At 35.4% G+C, this 22,500-nt stretch overlaps 1 protein-coding gene across 4 annotated transcripts in view; it reads right to left on the reverse strand.

Moving 5' to 3' along the window:
* The window catches only part of LOC133645811 (alpha-1,3-mannosyl-glycoprotein 4-beta-N-acetylglucosaminyltransferase C-like), a 316,184-nt gene that overhangs the window by 204,779 nt on the left and 88,905 nt on the right, over positions 1-22,500 (reverse strand). For 2 of the 4 annotated variants that reach the window (XM_062040699.1, XM_062040696.1), the window contains exon 1: positions 1-166. This exon is cut by the window's left edge. The exons of the other annotated variants lie outside the window; for them this stretch is intronic. The gene's annotated coding sequence lies outside the window, so the exon portion shown is untranslated. Of the gene's footprint in view, positions 167-22,500 lie in introns of those variants that run through there. 4 annotated transcript variants of the gene reach the window in all.

The raw sequence follows: 22,500 nt of genomic DNA on the forward strand, positions 1-22,500 counted from the left end.
CTGAGGGTGACCGTATAAACAACTTTAACACTGTTACAAATATGCGCCACACTGTGAACCCACACCAAACAAGAATGACAAACACATTTCGGCAGAACATCCGCTCCGTAACACAACATAACAAATACCCAGAACCCCTTGCAGCACTAACTCTTCCGGGACACTACAATATACACCACCGCTATTTACTACAATGATATGATTTTCTCTGAAAAGGCTCAAAAAATGTATACTTACTACTAATAATAACAGTTTTGTTTTAAACGTCCATCCATACATCCATCCATCCATACATCCATTTTACAATATAATTACAACACGTTATGTTCATATTTATATACATATTTGAGCAATAAGTTATTCACTGAAATATATGTATTAATTGTGGTTCTTGCAAACAATATATCTTATAAAATATATAAGCTAAAATGTCTCTTAAAAGCGCTGCCCCTTTAATTAGTGCATACTCAATAATTTAACTTTAGCCTACTACTACAACCATATTATTTACCAGCAACATAAAGTGAAACAGAGGCAGAGGTGTCCTGCCACAGTCAGTAACAAATAAACAGAAAACAGTAGTGGTCAAATACAAATAAGGCAACAAGAGAAGTATCCTACACTTCGCTTTTGTAAAGTAAATCTGAGCAGCCTATATAGGCATCTACATCAACTATATGATTTGCCTGAGAAGCTGGACAGGACAAAAAAAATTTAAAATTTAAAAAATAAAAAAAATAAAAATAATAATAATATTTTTTTTATTTGTGGCGGACGTAATTCTTTCGTGGCGGGCCGCCACAAATAAATGAATGTGTGGGAAACGCTGAATTATAATGGAGACTGAGAGCCAGGCCTTCTTGACCAACATCAGTGTGTGACCTCACCAATGCGCTTTTTTGAATTCTTCTAAACACACTCCGCAACCTTGTGGACAGCCTTCCCAGAAGCGTTGAAGCTGTAACAGCTGCAAAAGGTGGACCCACATCATATTGAACCCCTATGGGTTAGGAATGGGATGGCACTTCAAGTTCATATGTGAGTCAAGGCAGGTGGCCAAATACTTTTGGCAATATACCGTATTTCCTTGAATTGGCGCAGGGAATATAGTATTCGCACGTCTAGAATTACTGCCGGGTCAAACTCGTTTCTCAAAATAATTAACGCATGCTTGGCCTTATCGCCGGTTTATTATTGAAGCCGGATCAAATTCGTTTTGCAAAATATTAATTTTATTATCGCATGTCTATAATTTTCACCGGGTCAAACTCGTTTCGCAAAATATTTAGCATATGTCTAGAACTTCCCCCGGGTCAAATTCGTTACGTCACGAGTGACGCATCTGTCCTCATTTTCAAAATGGAGGAAGCTGCTTTCAGTAGTTTACAATCGCACAAAGGAAAAAAGATAAAGAGCTTTTCAGTAGGATTTAAGGTCCAAGCTATTGAATACCGGTACGGTATGCTAAAGAGAACAGTAAGCAGCTATGTTTTATTAATATACCGTAGCTGCGTGTGTGAAATACTGTATAAGTCATTAAATGACTCCCGCCTCCTGGTGGTAGAGGGCGCTGCCGCGCTAGTGATCCTTCTTGCGACTTCCGGTACTGCAGAAGAAGTGAACACACGCAGCAAGAGATTTTTTTTCTTCCTTCTAACATGGAGGATTACATACCGGTATCTAAAATAAAACAGTTTTCTAAACTGGACTTTCAATGGAAGCAGGAGGTAATAATTAAAGGAATATCTCCATCGAAACAGAGACTTTTAAAACGGAAAAAAGAAAATAATGAAGACTTCTATAAACAAGTTATCGATGCTTTTGGTCAGAAGGAGCTGCGAATGGACTCCATTTATAAGTACAGGTAAGACCATAATAAAGTTTTTTTTTTAATTAAATGTGCTTTTCATGATGGTATGCTTACATCACACTCAAAGCGCACGCCTAAATTTTATGGATTCCTTTTGGTAAACGCCGGAGTGAGAAGAGGTTTTAAAATAATTACCGCATGCACGGCCATCCCGCCGGTTTCCGGTAAACGCAGGAGTGACAGGAGGTTTTAAATTAATTAACGCCCCTGCGGCTATTCAAGGAAATACGGTAGTCAACATTTGGGAAAAAATGCTTAATTTCCGGCAAAATAATAACAAACTAGTTAGTGTAAAAATGACTTATTGATATATTCCTGGAGTTTAGTTTTTGAGATGCTCTGCAATAATGAGTAATCAAAAGGGCTTTCAAGACAACTTCAAGGATGCGTTATTCGTTATACTTGATCATTTACTGTCATTTTAGTGTACTAAAACAAGACTAAATCAATTTAGATGACTAATTACGACTAAAATTAAAAAACTGCTGTCAAAATGAACAATGATACCCTGCAGCCTAGTTCTAGTCCAGGCCCTGATTCCTGTGTCCAGATACATTAGTCCATATGGTGTAGTTCCGCAGCCCGTGATGATTCAACAAGCAATATGGAAGCACAACAAAAACGATGATTTCCGACCTTTCCCTTGCCGCGGTCGGCCCGCCTGCCCCGCTCGCCGCTCTCGGGCTAATCAGGCCGGGCCGGCGAGAAGCGCTGATCAATGCCGGCGCGGTCTCGCACTTAAACAAGGCGGCTGTCACCGCCGGGAGATGTTCTGCTTCTGAACGGGCGTAGATTTCCCCTTTGACGCCAGCGCCTTCATTGCGCGCACCTTCACGCCCGCAGCCTTTGACAAGGGTGGAAATTGGAGGCAAACATCCCACTCGCATGTCACTGGCAATTGTGTTTACTTCTGCCGCGTCCACGCATCACAGTCAAAGTATGTCATGGATAGTCTTTTCTGTCAGTAGCATCTTTGCACTAAAACCATACATATATATATATATATAAATATATATATATACAAATCCAAAACCAGTTAAGTTGGCACGTTGTGTAAATGGTAAATAAAAACAGAATACAATTGTCAGAAAAATTGTATGTAATTTATCAAAAAACTTTCCGTTCTCTGGGTTTCCCAGTGAACAGACGAAAGCTGTCTTTGTTGCACCAAGCCAATGGCTTGGAAAATTCCGCTGTGTACGATGGGAGGAGACGGGAGGGGGGTTATCTATTGTGATCCGAGACTTGCCCAAGCTCGATCCAGGACCAGTTCCAAGCCCGAGGCATCTTTTTCTTTTGTGTTCATGTGACCGAAAAACAATGCACTGCAAAAAAAACTGAAATCTAAGTACAAACCCCGTTTCCATATGAGTTGGGAAATTGTGTTAGATGTAAATATGAACGGAATACAATGATTTGCAAATCATTTTCAACCCATATTCAGTTGAATATGCTACAAAGACAACATATTTGATGCTCAAACTGATAAACTTTTTTTTTTTTTTGCAAATAATCATTAACTTTAGAATTTGATGCCAGCAACACGTGACAAAGAAGTTGGGAAAGGTGGCAATAAATACTGATAAATTTGAGGAATGCTCATCAAACACTTATTTGGAACATCCCACAGGTGAACGGGCTAATTGGGAACAGGTGGGTGCCATGATTGGGGTATAAAAGCAGCTTCCATGAAATGCTCAGTCATTCACAAACAAGGATGGGGCGAGGGTCACCACTTTGTCAGCAAATGTGTGGGCAAATTGTTGAACAGTTTAAGAACAGCATTTCTCAACCAGCTATTGCAAGGAATTTAGAGATTTCACCATCTACGGTCCGTAATTTCATCAAAAGGTTCAGGGGGTCTGTAGAAATCACTGCACGTAACATTGAATGCCCGTGACCTTCGATCCCTCAGGCGGTACTGCATCAAAAAGCGATATCAGTGTGTAAAGGATATCACCACATGCACTCAGGAATACTTCAGAAAACCACTGTCAGCAACTACAGTTGGTCGCTACATCTGTAAGTGCAAGTTAAAACTGTACTATGCAAAGCGAAAGCCATTTATCAACAACACCCAGAAAGGTCGCCGGCTTTGCTGGGCCCGAGCTCATCTAAGATGGACTGATGCAAAGTGGAAAAGTGTTCTGTGGTCTGACGAGTCCACATTTCAAATTGTGTTTGGAAACTGTGGATGTCGTGTCCTCTGGACCAAAGAGGAAAATAACCATCCGGATTGTTATAGGAGCAAAAGCCAGCATCTGTGATGGTATGGGGGTGTATTAGTGCCCAAGGCATGGGTAACTTACACTTCTGTGAAGGCACCATTAATGTTGAAAGGTACATACAGGTTTTGGAGCAACATATGTTGCCATCCAAGCAACGTTATCATGGACGCCCCTGCTTATTTCAGCAAAACAATGCCAAGCCACGTGTAGTAGTCCAGACCTGTCTCCCATTGAAAATATGTGGCGCAATATGAAGCCTAAAATACCACCATGGAGACAAACATTTTTTTGAAATATTCTGACAATTTTTTTATTTCACAAGGCAAAAGGAGTAGATTTTTTACAAGATTAAAGTTAATATATTATTTTAAAAAATATTGTTTTTTGTGTGTGTTTTTTTTTTAAGTTAGTAATAATGTGAGGAAAAAAATTGTCATTGTATAAGAATTATGTCGGAATATTTTATGGAAAAAATATAAGATTTACAAGAAAAATGTATGCCATTTTACATGATTAAATTGAAATATACTATGAAAAATGTATATATTTGGGGAAAAAAGTTATCTTACAAGAATTTTGTAGAAAAATTTTAAGAAAAAAAGTTTGTTTATTTTAAGAAAAATGTATGCTATTTTACATGATTAAAGTCAAATATTTTTTTTTAGAAATTCTGAATATTTAAAAAAAAATTTATATGAATTTTTTTTTCATACCAACATTTTTTTTTAAATATTCTGAGGATTTTTTTTAATTTTACATGGCAAAATTATTTTTTTACAAGACTTAAAGTTAATATATTATTTTTTAAATGATCAGTTTTTTTTGTGTGTGTTTTTATTTTTTAAAGTTAGTAATAAATTGAGGGAAAAAAATTGTCATTGTATAAGAATTATGTCGGAATTACGCGACACCGTGGCATGTGCGCATGACACGACACATGTTTTTTTTTAGTTCTAATAACATTATTTGCTTTATTTTGGCGTTCTCATAATCATAATCAACTAGCGAGAGGCAAATTCCCCAAATATTCAATGATTATGACGTTTCAGGTCAAAAGTATCGATGTCCGATTGGCGATACTCGCCCTGTATTTGCTGGATAGCAACATTCGCAGTATTTTACGGGTACTCCAAGAGTACTTCACGATATTGTCACCGCGAAAGTGAATCACCAAGACTCGCGGGCGTGTCCATGACATCACTTCCTCCCAGGAAATGCACTCCTTTAAACGCCTCAATAAAAACACTCGGCTTTTCCTTTAGCTGCCTCAAAGAACAAACTCCCTGCTGGTGCATGAAAAGGAGAGCGCGCACGTGCAGAGCGTGCACGTGCAGAGCGTGCACGTGCAGAGCGCTCTGCATTCGGAGAGGAAGAAATGTAACAAGGATGTAGGAGGTGTGACGCCAGCTTGTCCGGGCATGAATATTTCACCCTTCTTCGCTTTCTGCACACACACTCACACGCACACACACACATGCACACACACTCACACGCACACACACGCATGCACACACGTGCTCACACGCACACACACAAAGAACACGACTGTAAATGCATGAAGGATGGATTGATTTGTAGCTGAAAATATGGATGGATTGATGGCTGGATGGAGGAAAATATGGATGATGGATGGATGTTTGGTGAGCAAATGGACAAGTAGGTAAGTCTGTGGATGGATGGATGGGGAATATTGTGGGGGAAAAACTATCTTACAATAATTTTGTAGACAAATTTTAAGAATAAAATAATTTAGGAAAAAAGTTTACATTATTTAAAGAAAAAGATAGGCCATTTTATATGATAAAAGCCGAATATATCGTGAAAATCTTTAAGAATAATCGCAAAAAATAATAATACAAACACAAAATTATGTAATTTTACCAGATTAAAGTCAAGTTTATTATGAAGGGAAGGGGTTTTTTTTGTTATTAAAAAAGTAGTAATATTTTGAGAGAAAAAAATGTCTTTGTACAAGAATTATGTTGGACTATTTTGAGAAAAAAGTTCAAATGTACAAGAAAAAATATGCCGTTTCACAGGATTAAAGTTAAATGTATCATGAAGAAGTGTGTATTTTTTTTTAGAAAAAAGTAATATTGTGAGAAAAAAGTTATAAGAATTTGGTAGAAATATTTTAAGAAAATTGTAATTTTTAAAGAAAAAGGTAAGCTTTTTTTCAAATATGTTGTGGGGAAAAAGTCTTTTTTTTTAGAAACAAAAGTATGGGAAAAAAAATTATACAACATTTTTTGGAGATTTTCTGAGAATTTTTATTTTATTTTACAAGACAAATATATTTAATTTGTACAAGATTTAAGTCAATATACTACTTTTTTTATTTTATTTTATTTTTTGGTTGAGGTTTTTTTTAAGTTAGTAATAATGTGAGAAAAAAGTTGTCATTGTATAAGAATTATGTTGGAATAGTTTAAGGAAAAAATATAAGATTTACAATAGAATAATATATGCCATTTTAAATGATGGAACTGAAATATATTATGAAAAAAGTATATATTTTTTAGAAAAAACGCAATATTGTGGGGGAAAGGTTATCTTACAAGAATTTTGTAGAAATATTTTAAGAAAAATGTATGCTATTTTACATGATTAAAGTCAAAGAAATATATTTTTTAAGTTGTATGAAAAAAAAGTCATACAAATTTCTTTTGAAATATTCAGAGAATTTATTTTATTTTACAAGACAAAATTATTTGATTTTTTAAAAGATTGAAGTCAATATAATATTTAAAAAATGATTGGTGTTTTGTGTGTGTGTTTTTTTTAAGTTAGTAATAATGTGAGGAAAAAGTTGTCATTGAATAAGAACTATGTCAGAATATTTTAAGGAACAAATATAAGATTTACAAGAAAAATATATGCCATTTTACATGATTAAATTTAAATATATTATGAAAAAAAGTATATATTTTTTAGAAAAACACATTATTTTGGGGGGAGTTATCTTACAAGAATTTTGTAGAAATATTTTAAGAAAAAAATAATTTATGTAAAATGTATGCTTTTTTCATGATTAACTATAATACTAAATATTATGAGAGTTATTTTTATTTTACAAGACAAAATTATCTTTTTAGAAGATTAAAGTCAATATGTGGGCTCTGTACCGAGGATGTCGTTGTGGCTTGTACAGCCCTTTGAGACACTTGTGATTTAGGGCTATATAAATAAACATTGATTGATTGATTGATTGATTGATATATTATTTTTAAAAATGATCGTGTTTTTTTAAAGTTAGTAATAATGTGAGGAAAAAGTTGTCATTGTATAAGAATTATGTCGGAATATTTTAAGAAAAAAATATAAGATTTACAAAGAATAATATATGCCATTTTACATGATTACATTTAAATATATTATGAAAAAAGTATATATTTTTTAGAAAAACGCAATATTGTGGGGGAAATTTTATCTTACAAGAATTGTGTAGAAATATTTTTTTTAAAAGTTTGTTTGTTTTAAGAAAAATGTATGCTATTTTACATGATTAAAGTCAAAGAAATATATTTTTTAGAAAAAAAGTTGGATGAAAAAAAAGTCATACAAAACTTTTTAGAAATATTCTGGCAATTTTTTTTTATTTTACAAGACAAAATTATTAGATTTTTTAAAAGATTGAAGTCATCATAATATAAACAAAATGATTGGTGTTTTGTGCGTGTGTTTTTTTTTAAGTTAGTGATAATGTGAGGAAAACATATTTTTTGGACCAATTAGGTGAAGTAGCATCATTTTCCACGGCACACCAGACAATATCTCACGGCACACTAGTGTGCCACGGCACAGTGGTTGAGAAACACTGATGTGTTTTACATTTAGAAAAAAAATCATAATAATATGACTCCTTTAATGCGCCTTATATTCCGGTGCGCCTAATATATGAAAAAAATATTTTTTTTAAAATAGACCGTTCATCGGCACTGCGCCTTATAATCCGGTGCGCCCTATGGTCCGGAAAATACGGTGATTTAATCTTGATTAGATTAGATCGAAATCAGATTAGTTACAGCAGGACAAAGAGAACAAACGGACGGGAGAGTGGCCGTGCCGGCAACCTGAGGGTTCCTGGTTCGATCCCCACCTTCTACCAACCGAGTCACGTCCCTTGTGTCCTTGAGCAAGACACTTCACCCTTGCTGCACAAGCCACAACGACATCCTCGGCTCTGAAGATCCCACATCAGGGCAAGAAAAATCTCATAACAATGAGAAACCTTGGAGGGGACCGCAGATGTGCCCCCCCCCCCCCCCCCCCTCCCCTCACCCCTCACCCCCTGGGCGACCGGTGCAATGGACGTCGAGTGGATCTAGCATAATACTGTGAGAGTCTATAGGAGTCGACAACCCGCGGCTCTTTAGCGCCGCCCTAGTGGCTCTCTGGAGCTTTTTCAAAAATGTATGAAAAATGGAAAAAGATGAGGGAAAAAAAAAAAAAAATTGTGTTAATATGGTTTCTGTAGGAGGACAAACGTGACACAAACCTCCCCAATTGTTTTAAAGTACACTGTTTATATTAAACATGCTTCACTGATTCGATTATTTGGCGAGCGCCGTTTTGTCCTACTAATTTTGTCGGTCCTTGAACTCACCGTAGTTTGTTTACATGTATAACTTTCTCCGACTTTCTAGGACGTGTTTTATGCCACTGCTTTTTTCTGTCCCATTTTGTCCACCAAACTTTTAACGTCGTGCATGAATGCACAAAGGTGAGTTTTGTTGACGTTATTGACTTGTGTGGAGTGCTAATCAGACATATTTGGTCACTGCATGACTGCAAGCTAATCGATGCTAACATGCTATTTAGGCTATCTATATGTACATATTGCTACATTATGCCTCATTTGTAGCTATATTTGAGCTCATTTAGCTTCCTTTAAGTCCTCTTAATTCAATTTATATCTCATGACACACTTTCTGTATGTAATATGGCTTTGAATTTTTTGCGGCTCCAGACAGATTTGTTTTTGTATTTTTGGTCCAATATGGCTCTTTCAACATTTTGGGTTGCCGACCCCTGGTCTAGTCCATAGTGGATCTAACATAATAGTGATTATTATATATATATATATATATATATATATATATATATATATATATATATATATATATATATATATATATATATATATATATATATATATATATACATATATATATAGTGTATATCAGGGGTGTCCAAAGTGCGGCCCGGGTGCCATTTGCGGCCCGCAGCTAATTGTTTACCGGCCCGCGACACATTCTGCAAAAATTGCAAAATTGATAATATTGCAAAAGTTTAAAAAAACATTTTTAAAAAGTGTAATGAGGTGAAATCTAACAAGAAAAAGTTGCAATGTTGACACAAAGCTGCCATGCAGGCTGTTTTTTTTCTTTTGTCTTTGTTTATTTTTATTTTTTTTTGCCATTGCTAAAAAAAAAAAAAAAGACTAAAAATCTATGTTATAATTAATTATTACTTAAAAAATATCACTTTAAAATGTTTTATGTGGAAAAAATATTGCATATATTGTGTGGTTGCCATAAAAAAAACATCAAAGTTTTATTTGACAAAAGAGCATAATACATTGATTGATTGAGATTGATTGATTGAGATTTTTATTAGTAGGTTGCACAGTGAAGTACATATTCCGTACAATTGACCACTAAATGGTAACACCCGAATAAGTTTTTCAACTTGTTTAAGTCGGGGTCCACTTAAATTGATTCATGATACAGATATATACTATCATATATACTATCATCATAATACAGTCATCACACAAGATAATCACATTGAATTATTTACATTATTTACAATCAGGAGTGTGGAGGGGGGGTGGGGTGGGGGGGGGGGTATGGACATCAAGTAGTGGACATAGAGAGAGAGAGAGAGAGAGAGAGAGAGAGAGAGAGAGAGAGAGAGAGAGAGAGATCAGAAGGCATAAGAAAAAGAATCTGCATTTGATTGTTTACATTTGATTATTAGCAATCCGGGGAGGGTGTTAGTTTAGGGTTGTAGCTGCCTGGAGGTGAACTTTTATAGCGGTTTTGAAGGAGGATAGAGATGCCCTTTCTTTTATACCTGTTGGGAGCGCATTCCACATTGATGTGGCATAGAAAGAGAATGAGTTAAGACCTTTGTTAGTTCGGAATCTGGGTTTAACGTGGTTAGTGGAGCACCCCCTGGTGTTGTGGTTATGGCGGTCATTTACGTTAAGGAAGTAGTTTGACATGTACTTCGGTATCAGGGAGGTGTAGCGGATTTTATAGACTAGGCTCAGTGCAAGTTGTTTAACTCTGTCCTCCACCTTGAGCCAGCCCACTTTAGAGAAGTGGGTAGGAGTGAGGTGGGATCTGGGGTGGAGGTCTAGAAGTAACCTGACTAGCTTGTTCTGAGATGTTTGGAGTTTAGATTTGAGGGTTTTGGAGGTGCTAGGGTACCAGGAGGTGCATGCGTAATCGAAAAAGGGTTGAACGAGAGTTCCCGCCAGAATCCTCAAGGTGCTTTTGTTGACCAGAGAGGAAATTCTGTAGAGAAATCTCGTTCGTTGGTTAACCTTTTTGATTACAAACAAAATAATAGTTCAAACGTAAAATCGACAGATATATCTGAAGTTGATCTCGTAATTTAAGTGTTAAAAGTTAAAAAAAAACTAATAAAAATGTATCACTTTATGAGTGGGGGACCTTTTGGATCCCAAATATATTTAGTAGGATTTTATTTAACATTTCATTGTGATTACTCAAAAATATTAAAGAATTTAAATCAATGGTGTCCTGCATTATTCATCTTTTAGGGCTCTAATTACTAAATACTGCTATTTCAGTTTTACTATAAAAAACAAAGTTGTCTTTGACAGAAAAAGCATAAAACCTTTTTTTTTTTTTTTTTTTTTACTTTATATCAACCTGAAGTTGATATAGAAATTTACTGTAAGTGTTAAATAAAAAATAATAATAATTGGACTTATTTTTTACATTTTAATGACTGAGACCCTTTATGGTCCCCGGGAGCCCTAAATGTTAAAAAAAAAAAAAAATCCATATATTTTGTTAAGGTTTGAAAATGAAAAGTATCAAAATGGCCCCCGCATGCTTAAATTTTTCCGTGTGCGGCCCTCAGTGGAAAAAGTTTGGACATCCCTGGTGTATATGTTTTGTATGTTTTTTGTTTTGTTGTTTTGTTGTTTTGTTGTTTTTTAACCACCGGGCCACCTACGCAGTGGCCTAGTGGTTAGAGTGTCCGCCCTGAGATCGGTAAGTCGCGAGTTCAAACCCCGGCCGGGTCATACCAAAGACTATAAAAATGGGACCCATTACCTCCCTGCTTGGCACTCAGCATCAAGGGTTGGAATTGGGGGTTAAATCAGCAAAAATGATTCCCGGGCGCGGCCACCGCTGCTGCCCACTGCTCCCCTCACCTCCCAAGGGGTGAACAAGGGGATGGGTCAAATGCAGAGGACACATTTCACCACACCTAGTGTGTGTGCGTGTGTGACAATCATTGGTACTTTAACTTGTTGTTGTTTTACTTTTGTGGCTGTGTGTAGAAGTGGCTGGTTGCATTAATGTCTTTAATGTCCTTTGTGTTCTTTGATGTTTCCCTCTTACACACATGTTTATGTGTGCTATGGCTATGAGGGTTTTTTTCTCCTCCTTGGCCCAGGCTTAGACTGATTTTTTTTTACTTTCTAATACAGTGCATTACTGTAAATGGAAAAACGGTATTACCGTGATTCTTACATTAAATTCAGGCAGCTCAGCACCCCGCATTACGCAACACCGTACGTGCGCACGACGCGACACGGGAGCTCACAGGCTGCGTTTAAGACGTTTATAAAACGCCGCAGGAGCTCCATCCGCGCGTCCTCACCAAGAATATCGCAAAAATACACACAGCCGCTCCCGGCGCCACTTGTTTTGTTTTTTTTTGTTGTTGTTTTTTTGTTTCTTTCCCCATCTCATGCATATTTATTGGGAGGAGCGGCGTGTGGGCGAGCAACAGCCCGGCTGAGTGTGAAATGTAGAGAGAGAGAGAGAGAGAGAGAGCGTGCTGGCTATCTTTTGTCAACTTGCTCGGCGCCATTTAATGGCCTGTGAAGGCCTTTTGCTGCAGGAAGAACAGCCAATTAGCATCGCCAGCGGATTACAAGATTGCGCCGACTGCGGGATTAATCCTCTCTCTGCTGATATACTATATACTACGCTTCTTCTTCCTCTTTTAAGACCTGTCGGACACAATATTAGGTACACCCCACACTCGATGGTCCTCAAACTTTTTTTTTTTCCCCCACAAAGTGCCACTTAAGAAAAAACCTGGTTCTCCAAGTACTATCATAATGACCAAAACAGTAGCGCAGTGATCCTAAGCATTTCTTAAAAACCAGGAAGAGGTTTTATTTAGCGAGTAGATTTGATATTTTTGGCCACTGTGACGTTACACACAGTTTGAATATAGAGAAGTAAAACATTGTACTTTAATCAAGTGATCCTTTAGAATCTAGGAGTAGAAATACCATCTGAATGCTACTGATTTGCTGCCATCTTGCACACAATGTGAGTATATCAGATAAATGACCCTTGAATGTTCTTTGAAATATTAGCGCAGCATTTACTTACCTGACACAATGCAAACAACCTTCCCTAGTCATGGTGGAAAATATAAAAAAATGTAATTCATATTTTGCTGCCACCATGTGGACAATGTGAGTAAATCAGATCAATGCGCCTTGAAATAACTTTCCAATACTAGCTGAGCATTTGCTTATACTGTACGACACGATGCAAACAACGTTCCCTAGTCATGATGGAAAAAAAATGCAACTAAGATTTTGCTGCCAACTTGTGGACAATATGAGTAAATCAGATGAATGAGCCTTGAAAGAACTTTCCAATAACAGCAGAGCATTCACTTATATTACTTAATCTAAACAACCTTCCCAAATCATGGTACAAAAAAAATTAAAAATGCAATTAGCATTTTGCTGCCAACTTGTGGACAATGTGAGTAAATCAGATCAATGACCCTTGAAATAACTTTCCAATAATAGCAGAGCATTAACTTATGACACAAGCCAAACAACTTTCCCTAGTCACGGTGCAACAACAACAACAAAAAATGCAACTAACATTTTGCTGCCAACTTGTGGACAATGTGAGTAAATCACATAAATGAGCCTTAAAATAACTTTCCAATAATAGCAGAGCCTTTACTTATATGACACAATGCAAACAACCTTCCCTAGTCATGATGAAGAAAAAAAAAATGCTACTAACATTTTGCTGCCAACTTGTGGACAATGTGAGTAAATCAGATCAATGAGCCTTGAAATAAATTTCCAATAATAGCAGAGCATTTACTTATACTGTATGACACAATGCAAACAACCTTCCCTAGTCATGATGCAAAAATTTAAAAAATGCAACTAACATTTTGCTGCCAACTTGTGGACAAAGTGAGTAAATCAGATAAATGAGCCTTGAAAGAACTTTCCAATAATAGCAGAGCCTTTACTTATATGACACAATGCAAACAACCTTCCCTAGTCATGGTGGAAATATATAAAAAAATGTAATTTATATTTTGCTGCCACCATGTGGACAATGTGAGTAAATCATATCAATGAGCCTTGAAAGAACTTTCCAATAACAGCAGAGCATTCACTTATATTACTTAATCTAAACAACCTTCCCAAATCATGGTACAAAAAAAATTCAAAATGCAATTAGCATTTTGCTGCCAACTTGTGGACAATGTGAGTAAATCAGATCAATGAGCCTTGAAATAACTTTCCAATAATAGCAGAGCATTAACTTATGACACAAGCCAAACAACTTTCCCTAGTCATGGTGCAACAACAACAACAACAAGAAAAAATGCAACTAATATTTTGCTGCCAACTTGTGGACAATGTGAGTAAATCACATAAATGAGCCTTAAAATAACTTTCCAATAATAGCAGAGCCTTTACTTATATGACACAATGCAAACAACCTTCCCTAGTCATGGTGGAGAAAAAAAATGCTACTAACATTTTGCTGTAAATTTGTGGACAATGTGAGTAAATCAAATCAATGAGCCTTGAAATAACTTGCCAATAGTAGCAGAGCATTTACTTATACTGTATGACACAATGCAAACAACCTTCCCTAGTCATGATGCAAAAATTAAAAAAAAATGCAACTAACATTTTGCTGCCAACTTGTGGACAATGTGAGTAAATCAGATAAATGAGCCTTGGAATAACTTTCCAATAATAGCAGAGCCTTTACTTATATGACACAATGCAAACAACCTCCCCTAGTCATGATGCAAATAAATAAATAAATAAATGCTACTCACATTTTGCTGCCAACTTGTGGACAATGTGAGTAAATCAGATCAACGAGCCTTGAAATAACTTTCCAATACTAGCAGAGCATTCACTTATATGACTTAATCGAAACAAACCTTCCCAAATCATGTTGCAAAAAAAAAAGATAGACAAAAAAAAAGCAACTACCATTTTACTGCCAACTTGTGGACAATGTGCGTAAATCAAATCATTGAGCCTTGAAATAACTTCAAAGAAAATTTCTCAACTTTTCTTTAAAAGCCTAACCAGGGACGAAGGTTGCAAATTAGCCTGTGACTAGAAGTCTTATGTACTTTGAGATCGGTTACCTATGTGTAGCAATGTTTATTTGTACTGTCCCTGTCAAATAAATGAATAAAAAAATGAAAATAAAATAAAAAATAAAATAAAATAATAGCAGAGCATTAATTTATGACACAATCCAAACAACTTTCCCTAGTCCTGGTGCAACAACAACAACAACAACAAATGCAACTAACATTTTGCTGCCAACTTGTGGACAATGTGAGTAAATCAGATAAATGAGCCTTGAAATAACTTGCCAATAATAGCAGAGCATTTACTTATACTGTCTGACACAATGCAAACAACCTTCCCTAGTCATGATGCAAAAAAAAATTAAAATGCAACTAACATTTTGCTGCCAACTCGTGGACAAGGTGAGTAAATCAGATAAATGAGCCTTGAAATAACTTTCCAATAATAGCAGAGCCTTTACTTATATGACACAATGCAAACAACCTTCCCTAGTCATGATGCAAATAAATAAATAAATAAATGCTACTCACATTTTGCTGCCAACTTGTGGAAAATGTGAGTAAATCAGATCAATGAGCCTTGAAATAACTTTCCAATACTAGCAGAGCATTTACTTATACTGTATGGCACAATGCAAACAACCTTCCCTAATCATCATGGGGGGAAAAAATGCAACTAACATTTTGCATCCAACTTGTGGACAATATGAGTAAATCAGATAAATGAGCCTTGAAATAACTTTCCAATAATAGCAGAGCATTCACTTATATTACTTAATCCAAACAACCTTCCCAAATCATGGTGCAAAAAAAAAATGCAACTCACGTTTTGCTGCCAACTCGTGGACAATGTGAGTAAATCAGATCAATGAGCCTTGAAAGAACTTTCCAATAGTAGCAGAGCCTTTACTTATATGACACAATGCAAACAACCTTCCCTAGTCATGGTGCAACAACAACAACAACAACAAATGAAACTAACATTTTGCTGACAACTTGTGGACAATGTTAGTAAATCAGATAAATGAGCCTTGAAATAACTTTCCAATAATAGCAGAGCCTTTACTTATATGACACAATGCAAACAACCTTCCCTAGTCACGATGAAAAAATAATAATAAATGCTACTAACATTTTGCTGCCAATTTGTGGACAATGTGAGTAAATCAGATCAATGAGCCTTGAAAGAACTTTCCAATAATAGCAAAGCATTTACTTATACTGTATAACCCAATGCAAACAACCTTCCCTAGTCATGATGCAAAAAAAGAAAAGAAAAATGCAACTAACATTTTGCTGCCAACTTGTGGACAATGTGAGTAAATCAGATAAATGAGTGTTGAAATAAATGTCCAATAATATCAGAGCATTAACTTATGACACAATCCAAACAACATTCCCTAGTCATGGTGCAACAAGAACCAACAACAACAACAACAACAACAATAACATTTTGCTGCTAACTTGTGGACTTTTTCTTTTTTTTTTGAACACCCCTAAATGTTACACTCACACTCTTAAGAGTATTTTTGAACGGTTGAGCGCTACTAATAATGTGTACTACATTACCCAGAAGGCTCAGGGCTGTGGACAGGAACAGGAAGTAGGTGGAATCTGCATTTTCCACGGGTGTGAGTTTAAAGAAAGCTTATCATCGACATCAACAATATGATTTGTCTGAGTGGCTGTACAGGAGAAAATAATAATAATAATAAATTACAAAAATCGATTTTTAAAATTTTTTTTAATCGCTTAAGAATCGTTAAAAATAAATATTGCGATTATTCTAAAAAAACAAAAATAAAAAATGTCTGTTTTTATTTTTTTTGGACACCCCTAAACGTTAAGCTCACACTCTTACGGGTATTTTTGAACGGTTAAGCGCTACTACTAATTTATACTACATTACCCAGAAGGCTTAGGGCTGTGGACAGAAACAGGAAGTAGGTGGAATTTGCATTTTCCACGGGTGTGAGTTCAAATACATCTTATCATCTACATCAGGGGTGTCCAAACTTTTTCCACTGAGTGCCGCATTCTGAAAAATCAAAGCAAGCGGGGGCCATTTTGATATTTTTTATTTTAAAAACCAATACAATATATGTATAAAAAATATACATTTAGGGCTCCACTCAGTCTTGATCCTGGGGACCCCAAAGGGTTTTGGTCAAAAAAATATTAAAAATGTGTCATTATTCAGTATTATTATTTTTATTATTATTATTAAAGTTTTAAATCTCTAGATCAACATTAGGTCTATCTGTCACTATAACGGTTTTAAAGATTTAAGTTGTATGCTCTTGTTGTCAAAGAAAACCCTGGGGTTTTTTTTTTCGAAAAAATACAAAATATGCAATATTTTCACACAATAACATTTTTAAGTGGAATATTTGAGATTATATAATAATTGGAGCCTTAAAAAGGTCAATAACTCATAACAACATTGATTTTAATTCATTATTATTTTTTGAGCAATGACACTTAAAAACAAATCACACTAAAATTATTGGGATCCAAATAATTATAGTGTTAAAAAATAAATTCTTTTTTTTTTTTTTACTGTTTACTTTCAACACAATAATCTCGAGATCATCTTCAGATCTATCCGTCAATTATACTTTTTATTGTTGTTTATGTTTTTCGTTTGTTCGTTTTAGGCCCTTCTTTATAAAAAAAAAAAACAGCTCAGTTTTTTTATATGGCAATCACAAAATATGCAACATTTTCCCCAAAAATATCTCAGATGTGACGTAATTGGAGCCTTGAATCGGTCAATAATTCATAATGACATTGATTTTGATTCATTATTATTTTTTAAAGAAAGAAACAGCCTGCATGGCAGCTTTTGTGTTATTAGAGTAAACATTGCGACATTTTCTTGTTACATTTCACCTGTTTGCTCTTTTATACCACTTATCGTGTTTTTAATTTTTGTCAATCGTAATTTTAAAATGGGCCGTGGGGCCGTTACGAAATGACCTGCGGGCCACAAATGGACACCCCTGATCTACATCAACAATATGATTTGCCTGAGTGGCTAGACAGGACAAAAAAATTTTTTTTTTTTAATTATGTTTTTTAATCGATTAAGAATTGTTAAAAAATAAGAATCGCGATTTAAAAACAACTTTTTATTTTTTAAATTATTTTAATTTTATTTTTTTATTTGTTTTTTATCATTATTATTTTTATTTTTTTTAATGTATTTATTTATTTTTATTTTTTTGGACACCCCTATACGTTACGCTCACACTAAGAGTATTTCTAAATTGAAATTCTGTAATTTGATTGGCCGGAATGAGCGTGGAAGTTGCAGACATGAGTCCAATTTGCTTGAATTGGTGTGGAATTTGCATTTTCCACGGGTGTGAGTCCAAAGCCGGCTTAGAATATTTTGGCCAATTTAAGAGAGCTTTTTTTTTGGGCGTCCTTGACTTAGTCCTATTTCCACAGGGCAGCACATGCGTGAGCCACAATCTCCTCCATCTAAAAGCGTCTTCTGAGGCGTCGCCACCAACTTTGCCTCCGCCTCGCATCTGCACGTCGCCCCCGAGCAGCCGCACGATATCATCTTTAATCCGCAGACCGCCGCCTCCCCCCGGAGTCCTCTCCGCTGCGGCCTCGCTGCAGTCTCCCAACAAAAACAAATAGATTGGAACACAAAAAAAAACAAATATTCCTGTGGAACTCCCATCTTCTGGGATACAGTATTGATGGGCGGGCATCAAATCACTGTTGTTGGAAAATGAATTGGGTTGTTTGTGTTATGGCTGCAGGGGGCGGAGCTACTCACTCCATGCAGAACAACAATAACACGAGCCATTAAAAATTAATGCGCACAGAAAATGAACAATCTTTTTATTGATAATGTGTTGTGATTTTATGGTGGAGGTGGTTGATTCAATGCAGTGTTTGCTCTCACGTTATTCTAAATAGGATTAACTTAGTTCAATTTTCAGACATAAAATGTTGATATATTGGTCATTTAATACATATTTAATTGTCTTGTTGTATTGATCTTATCAACATTCATCTACGCTTTGGATCGTGGTTGGAGGAGTGATTGCGTTCTTCAATTTGGCTTTGTGGATCATTTTTGTGTGTCTTTCTGGGGTTTTATGATATGCAAGTTGGTGAAATGTGACTGTGGAGGAGCAATTGCATTATTCAATTTGATTTTGTGGATTATTTGGTGTTTTTCGGGTGCTCTGTCGTTAATCAAATGTGACTGAGGAGGAGTGATTGCATTTTTCAATTCGATTCGGTAGATTATTTTGTGTCTTTCTGGTGTTCTATGATACGAACGTTAATCAAATGTGACTGTGGAGGAGTGATTGCATTCTTTGATTTGATTCAGTAGATTATTCTGTGTCTTTCTGGTGCTCTATGATTAAAATAATGAAATATGACTGAGGAGGGGTGATTGCGTTCTTTAATTTGACTTTGTGGATTATTTTGGTGTCTTTCCGGTGTTTTCTAATATGAAAGTCGGTCAACTGTGACTGTGACGGAGTAATTGCAATCCTTAATTTGATGTTGTAGATTATTGTGTGTCTTTCTGGTGGTTTATGATTAAAATAATGAAATATGACTGAAGAGGAATGATTGCATTCTTCAATTTGATTTTGTGGATTATTTGGTGTTTTTCTGGTGTTTTCTAATATGAAAGTTGGTTAAATGTGACTGTGGAAGAGCGATTGCATTCTTCAATTTGATTTTGTGGATTATTTGGTGTCTTTCTGGCGCTATATGATATGAACGTTAATAAAATATGACTGTGGAGGAGTGATTGCATTCTTCAATTTGACTTTGTGGATTATTTAGGTGTCTTTCCCGTGTTTTCTAATATGAAAGTTGGAGGATTAACTTGGTTTAATTTTCAGAAGTAATTTAAAAATACTATTCATACATAAAATGTTGATATGTTGGTAATTTAATAAATATTTCATTGTCTTGCTGTATTGATCTTATCGAAATTTTTACCGTTTTTACATTTATCATCTACACTTTGGATCGTGGTTGGAGGAGTGATTGCATTCTTCAATTTGACTTTGTGGATTATTTTTGTGTGTCTTTCTGGGGTTTTATGATATGAAATTTGGTGAAATGTGACTGTGGAGGAGCAATTGCATTATTCAATTTGATTTTGTGGATTATTTTGTGTTTTTCGGGTGCTCTGTCGTTAATCAAATGTGACTGAGGAGGAGTGATTGTATTTTTTAATTCGATTCAGTAGATTATTTTGTGTCTTTCTGGTGTTCTATGATACGAACGTTAATCAAATGTGACTGTGGAGGAGTGATTGCATTCTTTAATTCGATTCAGTAGATTATTTTTGTGTCTTTCTGGTGCTCTATGATAGGAATGTTAATAAAATGTAACTGTGGAGGAGGGATTGCATTCTTTAATTTTATGTTGTAGATTATTGTGTGTCTTTCTGGTGCTTTATGATTAAAATAAAGAAATATGACTGTAGAGGAGTGATTGCATTCTTCAATTTGACTTTGTGGGTTATTTCGGTGTATTTCTGATGTTTTCTAACACGAAAGTTGGTCGAGTATGACTGTGAAAGAGTGATTGCAATATTTAATTAGATTTTGTGGATAATTTGGTGTTTTTCTGGTGCTCTATAATACGAACGTTAATAAAATGGGACCGTGGAGGAGTGATTGCATTCTTCGATTTGATTTTGTGGATTATTTAGTGTTTTTCTGGTGTTTTCTAATATGAAAGTTGGTTAAATGTAACTGTGGAAGAGCGATTGCATTCTTTAATTTGATTTTGGAGATTATTTTGTGTCTTTCTGGTGTTTTATGATTAAAACAATGAAATATGACTGTGGGGGAGTGATTGCATTCTTCAAATTGATTTTGTGGATGATTTTGGTGTCTTTCCCGTGTTTTCTAATATGAAAGTTGGAGGATTAACTTGGTTTTCAGAAATAATTTAAAAATACTATTCATACATAAAATGTTGATATGTTGGTAATGTAATAAATATTTAATTGTCTTGTTGTATTGATTTTATCAAAAAATTTTTACCGTTTTTACATTTATCGTCTACGCTTTCGATCGTGGGTGGAGTGATTGCATTCTTCAATTTGACTTTGTGGATTATTTTTGTGTGTCTTTCTGGTGTTTTATGATATGAAAGTTGGTGAAATGTGACTGTGGAGGAGCAATTGCATTCTTCAATTTGATTTTGTGGATTATTTGGCGTTTCTCGGGTGCTCTATTGTTGATAAAATGTGACTGTGGAGGAGTGATTGCATTCTTTAAATCGATTCAGTAGATTATTTTGTGTATTTCTGGTGCTCTATGATAGGAACATGAATACAATGTGACTGTGGAGGAATTATTGCATTCTTTAATTTCCTTTAATAGATTTTGTGTTTTTCTGGTGCTCTATGATTACAAACATTAATAAAATGTGACTGTGGTGGAGTGATTGCATTCTTAATTTGACGTTGTACATTATGTTGTGGCTTTCTCGTGCTTTATGATTAAACTATTGAAATATGACTGTGGAATAGTGATTGCATTCTTCAATTTCACTTTGTGGATAATTTTGGTGTCTTTCTGGTGTTTTATAATATGAAAGTTGGTCAACTGTGACTGTGGAGGAGCAATTGCTTTCTTCAATTTGATGTTGTGGATTATTTGGTGTCTTTGTAGTGTTTTCTAGTATGAAAGTTGGTTAAATGTGAATGTGGAGGAGCGATTGCATTCTTTAATTTGATTTTGTGGATTATTTGGTGTCTTTCTGGTGTTTTATAATATGAAAGTTGGTCAACTGTGACTGTGGAGGAGCAATTGCATTCTTCAATTTGATGTTGTGGATTATTTGGTGTCTTTGTAGTGTTTTCTAGTATGAAAGTTGGTTAAATGTGAATGTGGAGGAGCGATTGCATTCTTTAATTTGATTTTGTGGATTATTTGGTGTCTTTCTGGTGCTATATGATACAAACGTTAATGAAATGTGACTGTGGGGGGGAGGGGGGAGTGATGTCATTGTGGCTTGTGCAGCCCTTTGAGACACTTGTGATTTAGGGCTTTATAAGTAAACTTTGATTGATTGATTGATAATGTTTTTTCATTCAAACGTTGGTCAAATATGACTGCGGAGGAGCGATTGCATTCTTTAATTTGATGTTGTGTGTCATTTTGGAGTCTTTCTGGGGTTTTTTAATAGAACATCTGGGGAAATGTGACTTTGGAGGAGCGGTTGCATTCTTTAATTTGACATTAGAATAATTTGGAGTCTTTCCAGTGCTTTCTAAAATGTAAGTGGGTGAAATATGACTGTGGAGGAGGGATCGCAATCGTCGTTTTGACTTTGTGGATTGTTTTGAAATCTTTATTGGTGCTTTTTAATCGTGACTTGGAGGAGTGATTGCGTTCTTTAATTTGATGTGTAGCATTTTGGAGTCTTTCTGATGTTTTTTGTATAACATTTGGTGAAATGTGACTTTGGAGGAGCGATTGCGTTCTTCAGTTTGACTTTGTGGATTATTTTGAAATCTTTCTAGTGCTTTTAACAGAAATCTTTCCGAAGGTTTCTCATTCAAACGTTGGTCAAATTTGACTGCGGAGGAGCGATTGCATTCTTTAATTTGATGTTGTGTGTCATTTTGGAGTCTTTCTGGGGTTTTTTAATAGAACATCTGGGGAAATGTGACTTTGGAGAAGCGGTTGCATTCCTTAATTTGACATTAGAATAATTTGGAGTCTTTCCGGTGCTTTCTAAAATGTAAGTGGGTGAAATATGACTGTGGAGGAGGGATCGCAATCGTCG

This window comes from Entelurus aequoreus, linkage group LG03 (genome assembly GCF_033978785.1).
Source record: "Entelurus aequoreus isolate RoL-2023_Sb linkage group LG03, RoL_Eaeq_v1.1, whole genome shotgun sequence".
Classification (NCBI taxonomy): Eukaryota; Metazoa; Chordata; class Actinopteri; order Syngnathiformes; family Syngnathidae; genus Entelurus; species Entelurus aequoreus.